Source organism: Xiphophorus hellerii, chromosome 23 (genome assembly GCF_003331165.1).
Source record: "Xiphophorus hellerii strain 12219 chromosome 23, Xiphophorus_hellerii-4.1, whole genome shotgun sequence".
Taxonomy (NCBI): Eukaryota; Metazoa; Chordata; class Actinopteri; order Cyprinodontiformes; family Poeciliidae; genus Xiphophorus; species Xiphophorus hellerii.
Window position 1 is genome coordinate 15,422,961 of NC_045694.1, and position 12,266 is coordinate 15,435,226.

Consider the following 12,266-nt stretch of genomic DNA (forward strand, 5'->3'; position numbering starts at 1 on the left):
GGGATACAGTTATAACATATTGCAGGTGAAATTTCCAAAACAGGCAGAAATTATCTGCATAATAATATCAGGTGTTCCACAGTGCACACTGAAGTTTTAGAATTTTTACATAAAAAAATGTATGTAAAATTAAATTTTTTGATTGTGTTTTCAGGAACAAAGAATACCTGAAATGTAATTTTTCAGGTTTTCTGTGTTCCTCCTCTATGACTTTTACGAACTAAGTTTTATTTTTAATGAAATATTTATTAGGATTTAGAAGTATAGAAGGTGAGTTTAGCTGCAAGAAAATAAATCACATTCACTTGGGGGTTGTGGTGGTAGGTGATGCTGATGACTTAAAATGGTGGTAGGCTAAAAGGCTGCATGGTTGAGGCAAACTGTTGAAATCGGTTCTCATTGTTGCAGCTGTGTGACCAAAATCACATAATTTTGTTCTCAGCCTCATGTTGTCCCCCCTTTCTTGTCACAACTGCCCTGGCTAACTCCTGGAAGTGCATACTGAAGCATTAAATGCCCCATGCTTGTTTCTGATTCAATGTAGTGGGCGAACAACTTACAGACGTTCTTTTTTCTAACATGGAAAGCAAAATGAGATTTTCCAGCTTATCAATCATTATTTCCTCCTCTGAATTTGTGTAAGAGTTGATGCTCTCTCCCATGATTGCTGTTTATACAGTAGGCTACCTTTGTAAACCAGACACATAGGAAAACACTATAACGTTACTGCAGCAGGATGGGTTTCACAGAAGCTCGGCTCAAAGTGTCTTGCAAACTGTAAGGGGCTGTGTGAAAACAAACAACCAAAAACCGCCTGATGGTGCATCGATAGTTTGACTTGATTTGACCATGCTTAAGAGTTTCACATCAGTTATTGAACATTGTTAAAATACTGCATTACAATTAGTCCACGAGAGGCTCCAGGAGAGGACATTTGTCTATTGCTACCTGCAAGATCTATCAGGAATTGTTTGGTTGTCACGATGAGAAGGGAAATCAGCAAGTAGTATACATCATGACCTAATCAGATATTTCAGTTAATGAAAATCCATACTAAATTTGTAAGTTAACGAGTATTTTCCATCTTTGATGGGGTTTTTTAAACGATGATGGAAAAATCTGATGGCAATCCATTATTTTGACAGATTACACACCTGACCACTTGGTGCAGATGCACAGACAGTTTCAGACAGAGATAAATTGTAGTCACTAACCCAATCAACAGGCTCTACGATAAACTTACTCCAGAGTATTATGTCTGATCTTGACTTTTTCTGAGAACCTGACGTTGGCACATTGAAGAGTTTTGGACAAGAGGCTTTGGAGCGCATCAAATGCAGCTGAATCCCACTGAGGGGAATGTGTGCAGAATTAAGTAATATTCAGAGTCTAGCCAACTTTTGATCACTTCAGTTGGTGAAATGTTTCAAAACTTTGTTACTACAGAGAAAATGTTAAATGTATTCAGCTTAATGATGACACACTGTCTAAATGTCCTGCTTGCACAACCTCTAATATATATATATAAAAAAAAAAATTCCCTTCTCACCCACCGCGGGTGGTTCTTATCCTCTGAGCTCGGGTCCTCTACCAGAGGCCTGGGAGCTTGAGGGTTCTGCGGCAGTATCTTGGCTGTGCCAAGGACTGCACACTTCTTGACTGAGATGTCTGATGTGTTCCTGGGATCTGTTTGTAGCCATTGGTCCAGTTTGGGGGTGACTGCCCCGAGGGCCCCGATGACCACAGGCACCACTGTGGTCTTCACCTTCCAGGCCCTCTCCATGTCCTCTCTGAGGACCTGGTATTTCTCTAGTTTCTCGTGCTCCTTTTTCCTGATGTTGCAGTCGCTTGGTATTGCTACATCTATCACAACGGCTTTCCTCTGTTGTTTATCCACTACGACAATGTCTGGTTGGTTCGCCATTACCATTTTGTCTGTCTGGATCTGGAAGTCCCACAGGATCTTAGCTCTGGCGTTCTCCGCCACCTTTGGGGGTGTTTCCCACTTTGATCTCGGGGTTTCCAGTCCATATTCTGCACAGATGTTTCTGTACACTATGCCTGCAACTTGGTTATGTCGTTCCATGTACGCTTTCCCTGCCAGTATCTTGCACCCTGCTGTTATGTGCTGGACTGTCTCAGGGGCCTCCTTGCACAACCTACACCTTGGGTCTTGTCTGGTGTGGTATATCTGGGCCTCTATTGCTCTGGTGTTTAGGGCCTGTTCCTGGGCGGCCAGGATGAGGGCCTCTGTGCTGTCCTTGAGTCCAGCTTTTTCCAGCCATTGGTAGGATTTACTGATATCAGCCACTTGGGTTATTTGCTGGTGGTACATCCCATGTAGGGCTTGTCCTGCCATGATGGTATCTCTGGCACCTCAACCTCCGTTCCCTGTTGTCTGAGATATTCACTGAGCACATTCGTCGGTTGTAGGCTTTGTCCCTGATGTATTTATGGATCTTAGTTGTTTCGTCCTGGACTGTGGTTCTCACACTCACTGTCCTCTGCCTCCTTTCCTTGCGGCTCGTGTACAGTCTCAATTATATATATATATAGATATATATAATATATATATATTATCTATAGATATATATATATATATATACAGTATTATTACCAGTACAGACCAAAAGTTTGGACCACACCTTTCTAATTCAATGGGTTTTCTTTATTTTCATGACTATTATAAGGCAAGAAATCCCACTTATTAACCTGACAGGGCACACCTATGAAGTGAAAACCATTTCAGGTGACTACCTCTTGAAGCTCATCAAGAAAATGCAGAGTGTGTGCAAAGCAGTAATCACAGCAAAAGGTTGCTACTTTGAAGAAACTAGAATATAAGGGGTATTTTCAGTTGTTTTACACTTTTTTGTTTAGTGCATATTTCCACATGTGTTATTCATAGTTTTGATGCCTTCAGTGTGAATCTACAATGTCAATAGTCATGAAAATAAAGGAAACTCATTGAATTAAAAGGTGTGTCCAAACTTTTGGTCTGTACTGTATATCTGTATATATATATATATCTGTATATTTACTATATCTGTGCATATAGTATATATAATTTTTCCTTGATTTGTGATTTGATTTGATTTGATTTGGAATTTCTGTATTTATTAGCAGTTTTACAAAATTAGCGACACATTCAAAGCTTCATTATGCACTATTAATAAACAATATATTTTTTACATATGCTAAAAGTCTCACCATGAGACAGATAATCTGTGAAAAAAGTTGAGTTCCTCTGTCTCCACAGGTGGCCAAAGGTGGAGAAACAATTTACTGTCACAGAAAAACTGTTCATCTGCAGCCTTTGGTGGCCATGCTAAACAGTCTGAGCATTCACGACATGCTCTGGTGTAAGAAACAAGCTGTAGCCTAGCAGAGATCAAGGGGGAGGGTGTGAGCAGTACTAAACCCTCCTCCTGGTTCTGGTCCGAGCTGTGTTTTTCTGTAGATGGCTGCAGGACCGTGAGGAGGTAGCTTGATTTTTTTTTCCCTCATATATATAATGATAAATATGCATGTATATAGTTAAATTATTATTTATAAAATTTGCAAACTGCAGATTTAAATAAGTCATTAATTGGAACTAATTAACTAGAAATAAATACAGAAACAATTGATAATAATCAAATAAGTGTAAAATTAATTATATGTGCCAAAATTCAATATATTGATTTCATCTTTAAAATTAGATATATTTATTTGAGTTATTTCAGACCACACTAGGGACATGGAAGCTGAAGTTCCTCACCCAGTGTTTGAAGGAAATAAATACAATTTATTGAAGTTATGTCCTGATCTTTTGAACGAGTTTATCTTAAGTATAAAGGTACTCGATTTCAAGCTGACATTCTAGGCTGTGACTACATATCAAAATAAACTCAACGGAGGACAACACTTTTTTTCAAAATTGCCTTTAAGATAATTGCAACAAAAGCCAACGCGTGTTACCTTGATTTTGTTTTCCTCTAAACCAGTCCTGGTGGGAGGAAAATGCTGTTGTTGTTTTCCTATATAACAAACACAAAAACAAAACAAAACCACAATAAAGAATTAAAACAATTTCTTTATGAAAATAATTCATCATGACTGAAGATAATAATATATGAGACCCATGTATGAACACTAGATGGTGATAAAACTCAATTGACAACATAGCTTCCACTACCTCCAAAAACCGTATTGACAACTCCCTCTTTTTAGAATAGTGTTAGGGTATGTTTTGTAAATGTGGGTGCAGTTAGACCACACCCTGCCCTGAGGAAAGCAGGCAAATCCTGTGAATACACCCTTTGAGCTTCAAAGTCAATAGAAGAAACAATGATGGTGTCCAGCTTTATGAAAACATATGCTGCAGAAAGCTGAACAGAAAACACATGCATTTTTAGGTTGCAAGCTATTGTTATTAAAAGTAAATATTCACATTGACAAATGACAAAGTGGAAAACTACTATAAATTCAAAAGTACTGCACATAGGAAATTGTCTCAGTGTCTTTACTAAGAGTTTCTTTATAAAGACTGTCTTCCAGTCTTTCAGTAAACGTCAACTTACACTGTTCTCTGTATTTCTGTCTTAACATCCAATTTGTGTTTCCTAAATCCAAGGTCATTCAAGTAAATGGCAGGATATTTAGAGAGACGATGTTGTTCTTTTCAAGTAAACTGAATAATGGTCCACCTTTTTGATATGTCAGACGAGGGGAGATTTTGAAGGTGAACCCACTACTGAGCTAAAGTAAGATCATGCATTTGCCAAAAACATCTTCCATATCTCAACATTCTTAAGAAAATATTTTCTAGGTTGATGAGACAAAAGTGGAACTTCTTGCAGTGGGTGCATCCTTTGACATCTGGTGTATAGCTAACAATATTAGCTATTAGCTGCTTGGGTCCTGCAGGACTTTAACGACAAGTCGTATCTGTTAAGCCATGAATTGTACTCTCTCCTAAAATATCCCAAAGGAGCTTGTGTGGTGATTAGAAACACACCAGTAAGTCTATTTCTGATTTAAGGGCTTTGAAGTGACCTAGCCAAATTCTGGACTTATATCTTTTGGGTCCTATCCCATGACCCTAAACCAGTCTGTCACTTTAGAAAACATTCCAGTATGGCATAATTAAAAGAAGAGTGGGCCAAAGTTATTTCACATCAATGTAAAAGACTCATTGCCAGTTATTAAAAATTCTTAATAAAAGTTGTTGCTGCCAAGGATGGCCAATCAGTTATTAGATATCGGGCGTAATTACGTTTTCACATAGAGTCTGTTTAGTTTGAATTGCTTTTTCATTTCATAAGTACGGTACATTTATCATCTGAAAACATCATTTTGACCTGAATCTATAACTTATATTAAATTGCTTTATAATCTTAAAGATTGTAGGCTTATGAGAAAGATGTAATAATCAAATCTAATGTGTAACCTTGATTTTCTAGCTTTTAAAGTCCTGTTCAAGGGTAAAGACACAACGTAACAAGTCAATAAATAGACTTGTTCTATGTAATTGGGAAGACAGGGGGATGTGTGCAACGCTATGAGGTAATATTAAACCCTCTTAACCTCTCTATCTGGAATAGCTTTTTCCCAATACTCTAGACTGCACAACACACTGAGCATTGTAACTTATGTTAGCGAAGAGTGGGTTAGAGTTTTTGGCAAAGATCCGGACAACCAAATGCAGGTAACTAAAACTTCAACTTTTCTTTCCTCTTCATGCTTTTTATCTCACTTAATGTTTCAGTGTGACCCATTTAAAGCTTGAAATGCTAATTAGTGAAGACTTCAAACTACAACTTAGGAAGCAGGAATTTATCTCTGTGTCGAATGACTATGAAGAGGAGTAACAGCCTTATGTACAATTTTAGCTAATGAATTTTAGTGAAGCATATCTGCTTAAATTGAATGCAACAATTTGTTTCCTTTAAAACAACACCAAAATGCAAAGGGCCAAGTGGAATTGAGTCCCCTTCTATGTTTCTTTCTTTAATGAGCAAACAGTCTCAGGTGTCCTAACTTTGCCCACCTTTAGTACAGGTTTAAACATTTCATCAAATGGTTTGAAAATGACAATAAGCAATAAAATTGATGCAGCAAAATCACATGACTAGTTATAGACTGTGCAGCAAACAGCTGCTGAATAAATATGACTTTGTTCTCAAAATCATAAGACAAGCCTGCAGTGGATGACTCAAACAGCTCAGACAACATGACAATCAACTTTACGTTCTGTACTTAAAAGTAGATATATGTTTTTCAATTTGGAACTTTGAAGTAAACCATGAAGGATGTGAAAATAAGGACAGAGGGAGTCAGACAAGCTTGTCTGTCATGTTTTATTACAGTCTGGTATGTGTGCTTGGGAAAAGGGGGTGTGGAGAACACGGCAGACTAAAGCCTCTTATAATAAAGCATAACCACAAAACATTTCTGGGTGTCCATGCCTTCTCGCTGACCCACAAGATGTTGCGGATATTTTGATTTTAACTTTTTTTTTTTCTACCAAGTAAACAGTACAAGCTTGGCGGGCTTTTAAGTGAACTGTTTCATAAGAAGGCTTAGAGTAGAACAGGTGGTCTCTTGCAGAGGAGCCAAATGTCAGGCTGCAAGACTTCTGCACAGCTGAACAGATCGGGCATGACCACTAAGGTTCAAATGCAGCCTTGCAGCTGATACTCCAGAAGCAGTTTTGAGTCCAGTCACATGACGTATTGTTGGAGTGGTGTGATGTGCAATATGTAAGTTAGCTGTCTTTATTGTGTGGTGTGTGAGAACACTTACCTTGGATTGCTCAAGCTAATCCAAGGGCTTCAGTCTGCTTCTTGTGTTCTTCTTTTTTGACTTCTGTTGAGAGCAATACAAAAACAAAAGAATTGGGATTTAATATGTAATTTGTGAATATACTTCTAGATAAAGTTAAGGCTACAGAGAAAAAACCATCTATGTTTTCTTTTACACAGTGAGATGCCTTTTTTCAGCTAAACTGTTAAAAATTGTGTCAGTCTACCAAGATATGTCTCGGTAACAGACACAAATGTTTAAGTTCATTCTTAATTACTCATTAGTTAATTATTCGTACTAAATTAATCAAATGCTTCATCTCCAATCAGACTCTTCAGACTTTCATAGTTTACCAATCAGTGACAGCAATGTTCACCCATATAAGTAATCATGTAAAAATTTTTATAAGTAAATAAATCTAAATATCTGCATGGTATGGCCTCACTTTAAAAATGGAAAGGGTAGACAAATGGACATGTTTGTACCCTTTCCACCTAATAACTAAGGTAAAGTTTGAAACTAAACTTAACATTTTCAGTTCTGTTCTTTCTCTTGGGTTGTGACTACAAAGTAGAAAACCACCAAGGGCCAGTGACAGACTCCCAATGCTAGTGAAAAAAGCAATTGTTGTAGGAGTTGCATTTATCATTCGGATCCTGATCTTCCGTAGGCAGGCCTAGTCTGTCTTACTTCTACCCACTGCAACTGGCCGGACTTTTTAAAGGTCTTGTGTGGATTATTGTGTCAAACTAGTGGCATATTGTGAAACAAAGCCTCCATTTTGTCAGTCAGAGAACAAACAGAACCAGACTTGATGTGAGTGTAGAAAGGCATCTACCAGTGGGAACATGTCGATCAGAACAAATAGCTCCCTAGCCCTCTCATTAACTTCCTCCTGCACAACACCCTGTTTTTAATATGCACTAAAGTCCTCATCACTTTAGTGCAAAACTATTTAATAACAGGGTTTATCAGATAGAAGCATTTTCTCAGTAGTCTGTGTATTACTTATGTGTGTAATATACAGCAATAAAGATAAGGAAAGTAAAAGTGTTGTTTAAAATCAAGGTTACATATATAGTTTTTTTTCTTGTTTGTTTTTGAGTGTGACTCATACTGGAATAGCTGAGATCAACACATCGAGTTCTCAGTTTGTGTTGGGAGACGGGCAGCACGGCAGCTGTGTACACTTTACAGTCCATCCTCTTGTTACTGCTAGGTATTAATCAGAGTGCCCTGTCATAAAACATTCAGGTACCTCCTGATTCAAATCTTTTAATAGTCATAGAAGCAATCTGGCACATAAGATGAGACAGAAGCAAGCTGGATAACTAATGTGCAAAGAGGTTGCCACACCTTCTTAGCTTTGGTAGCACTCTAGAGATAACTACTGATGTGGTCCTCAGTAGTGAGAATAGTCTCATGAATACTAATGCAACTACACATACAAATAGTACATTACACATGTGGGATGAAGAACAGGTTGCTTTGCCTATATGTCTTGCTTATAGAGTGAGGTACTCACTGTGTGCAACCCCACCCAGGCCTCCAGTCACACACATTCCTTGATAGAGCTGTCAGGCCAACTGGAAGGGAGCCCAGCCTCTCCCTACAGTGACTAACTGCAGAGAAATGTCCCTCTTTCTCTCTCACACTGATTCCTGCCCCCTACCCTACTCAGTCGCTCACACCTCTGCAAGTCAGCCCTCTATATCCCCTAAAACTCTAGGTTATGCGCTGATGAACAAGAGCCCTACATCCATCCAGATATGTGAGTGCAATAGCAAGGCAAAGCATACCATTTTTAAAAAAAACTGTGAACTTGTTTCACAGATGTGATGGTTATCATTTCACTTAAATCTTTCTCCCCACCTGGTTGACGCTGTGAGAATCTTTTAGATGCTTTGAATTTCATTTGTACCGGTTTTCCCAATTCCTGCAGGCACATATCAGTTTTGCCATCATAATTTCCCTGTAAGTAGGTCACAATGTGATGGAAACATATGAAGAGAGTTGAAGTTACTCCACTCCTTTGATTGCCAAATCTAATCAATTTGGTGTGCAGAAAAGGGAAGCAGTGTGACAATGATTACATCTCACTGCTTAGTATATCAAAGCAGTGATGCTGGGCAAAGATAAGATTTGATTATGAGCAAGTAGAAAAAGACCTCTGTGCAGTGAGGCAAAAAGAGGACAAGGAGAAGTGAGCAAATCAGTCTTGTGTCAAAACAGAATGGGCTCCCTGTTTCCCCTTGCCGCGTTGGAGTTTGACGCAGCACGTAAAGCAAACACAAAGAGAGACACATCAGGCCTCAGCCTCTGGTTATTCCCCAAAGAAGCAGATAGCCTGTGCATGTATGACACACATAAAAGGAACGAGCATCAAACTAAATTGTTCCTTTCTCCTCTCAGTGTTCACATACCCCTGAAGGAAACCACAAGTCCTGAATACGACCAAAGCCTGTCTGCTGACGCCAGCTCGGTCGGCTGCTGATTAAACCATTGGGACTTTGGCAGGAATCTGACAGCAAATGGAAAAACTGAGAAGTTCTTCTCCTTCTTTTACAAGATCACAAACAAGACCAACCACCTCCTAATGTAAACTGCAACTCTGCCTTCACCACCATTCAAACTTCATGACACAGGGAAAACGTTGACTTATATGTCTTAAAATGGTAAAGGTATGAGACAGTTCATGGCTCCTTCTTCAAACTTTGTTCTGTGTCCCACCAGCAGACAACAAAGAGGGGAGGATCTCGCTTTGAATTTCCTCTCACCAAGGTTTACAACTTTTTCCATATGTGCAGAGAGTTTTCAGGAAGTTTTTCCTATCCTATCCTTTAATTGTACAATTTAAAATAAATTATTTTTACCACAAGGATGCTAAAAAAATTCAGATGAGCTACTTGTGATTTACATTCTGGTCAAAGAAAAGCAGTCAAAATCAGTTGTGCACACAAGACTGGGAATACCACACTCTGAAAGTCAACGAGTTCTTTTGTTGTAGCCATAAAAAAATAACAAATACAGACTGGAATTGAAAAAACGAAGCTGTGCCGTTATTTTACAGAATTTCACTTTAGTTGCTCTTTTCTAAAATGAGAAGTGATGCTGGGCTGAAGCCAGCACACTGTTTCACAGCCAAGAACATTGAGCAACAAATGAAAGCATAAATAATAAAAAAGCATAGACCCATTTCCTTAATGTGGAGACATATGTATATAGAGACATGATGCAAAATTTCTACTGACTTTAAACACTGGTAAGAGGAGAATACATTTTGAAACTGAATAGTACAGATATTGTAAAAAAAATCTCTGTATGTCATGATATGCTGTTTTTTCAGCTTCAAAGCAGTTTGTCAAACTGTTTAATTTGCTACAGCTGATGTTTACAGTAAAAGTAATCTAAAGCCGTTTACAGTGGAGGGAGACAAGGCAATTACAAATACAGCTAGTTGGCAGCAGAATGTATATATTTATAGACACAATTCTCTAAGCTACGTTCCTTAGCTACAGAATTTACATCATGACTCGAGCCAACAATATGCATTTGTATATAAAGCACAGAAGTGAGATTTGTTGGAGCATTTTAGACAGCGAGCCATGCCAACCTTGACTATCATCCGCCAGATAAGAAAAACCTAAACAACAAATGCTTTCCCAACGTTGCATTCCGGGCACTGCTCCCTGAAATTCTGGTCCCAACCCCTCCCTGCTAAAAGATTTGCTAACAGATGCAGGGTGTTACTCCTTGCATGGGGAAACATGGCAGGTTTTAACGTGAGGAGCAAGGTGAAATTGTACAGTGAAGCAACACTTGTAGAAGATTTATTGTTCTGGGTGGTTCTGTGAAGCAGATGTTTGGATGAACGGCAGTGTAAGTTATTAGCTTATGAGGGCTAAAAAAAAAATAAAAAAATGGGAAAGCATTCACACCCTTTTTGAATTCTATGCTTGCAAAGGTTCAGCCAAATGAAAAGCTACAATAAACAAATCTGAATCGAATCCACATGCATGGGTGGGACTTTTCTGGCGAGATCATCATAACTCTCAAAGCACTATTTTTCAGCAATAGAGCATGCAAGAGTAATGATAAAAGCTCCTCAGAGAGTTTTGAGCGCACGGTGAAACAATCCAAAGCAGCGCTGGATGGGTGAAAAGGGAGTGGCTTCTGTGTGGATTGCCTAAAAAACTTTCTAAAAGTGTACTATACTCTTATGTGTGTTATTTGCAGCTGAAAGAGAACAAAACCTTAACAAGCCTCAAAAGTGGATATTGCTGGAGCTTTGTAAATCTAACAGAAAGCCAGTTTAGAGACAAATAATCTACAGTTTCTTCTTTCATCTTTTTCAGAACATTCACCACCCTCTTGTATGGTCAACACACACTGTGACTTCTTGCAGCCACCCACGTAACGAAATCTCAAGGAAACGGCAAAGGAAGTGTGCTGAAGACCAGTTTCCTTTAATTTCACACTGAAGAGTATTAAAAACAGCACTGCTCTCATTCCTGCTGTCAATCAGCAGCACCCAAAGAGTGCGTGCAGCTGTATCTGATGTAGCGCGTAGACCAATATCTTGACATAAGTCAAGGTTCCCAGCAGTCATGAGACATGGCTCACTAAAGACTATTTTTTCCATGCAGATGTCACATTAAACCAACTCAGCATTAGAAAGGCAGACAAGCGCATATGAACAGTACCCACCCAAGGCCACAAAGAGGCCGTTTTAACTGACAAGCATTTCAGCATCTAACAGCTGGGAACAAAACATATTACGACCTGATAAGTGAATTATTATGTTAATTTAAAGTTCACACCTTCACAGTTATTTCCTAACCAATCTAATAATTTTTTATTTGATTAAAAGGAGTACCCTTACGCAACACAATGCCTAAAAATACATTTTAGCTCAATTTGGCTCTATAGGCAGTGCATGTTACAATCAATCAACTTGACAAGAGCAATTAAAAACATGCCAGACATTTACTGCTGCGGGGCACTAAACGTTGGTTCGACGTACGTGGTAGAAAACAGTGTACAGGGTGGTGCGAAAAGCAGCTCAGAGTTTTGGGTGTGGCAGGAGGGAGTTGCGGAGGACAGGCGACTGTACATTGCCAAATCTAACTTCTAACTAAGGTTCAGCAAACAATTATGTGTTATTTTTTCTGTCCTTTTTTCACAACTCAAACAGTGTTTCATTATATTCATGATTGAAACATTAAGCGGCAATACATGTTTTGAAAAGCACAAAATATAAGGTTATAACATAATGATGTTTGAAAACTTCTGTCAGTTTTTGGACTTTCTGAGAAGAAAAAAAAAACGTTTTCCCTCATTCTTCCAACGTGCTAAGCCTCTGCTCCCCCTTTCTATGCCTCAAACCTGGTTTCAATTAGCTTGTCTTTCCAAACCACTACATTCCATAACTCCCCTCCTCACCCCAGAACCACCCATCCCCCTCTCACCAACACGCTTAC

General features: G+C 38.7%; 1 protein-coding gene across 1 annotated transcript in view; it reads right to left on the reverse strand.

The window, feature by feature from the left end:
- Positions 1–12,266, reverse strand: part of ahnak (AHNAK nucleoprotein) — a 36,583-nt gene that overhangs the window by 22,876 nt on the left and 1,441 nt on the right. The window contains 2 exon segments of the mRNA XM_032554160.1: positions 3,961–4,019; positions 6,787–6,849. The gene's annotated coding sequence lies outside the window, so the exon portion shown is untranslated.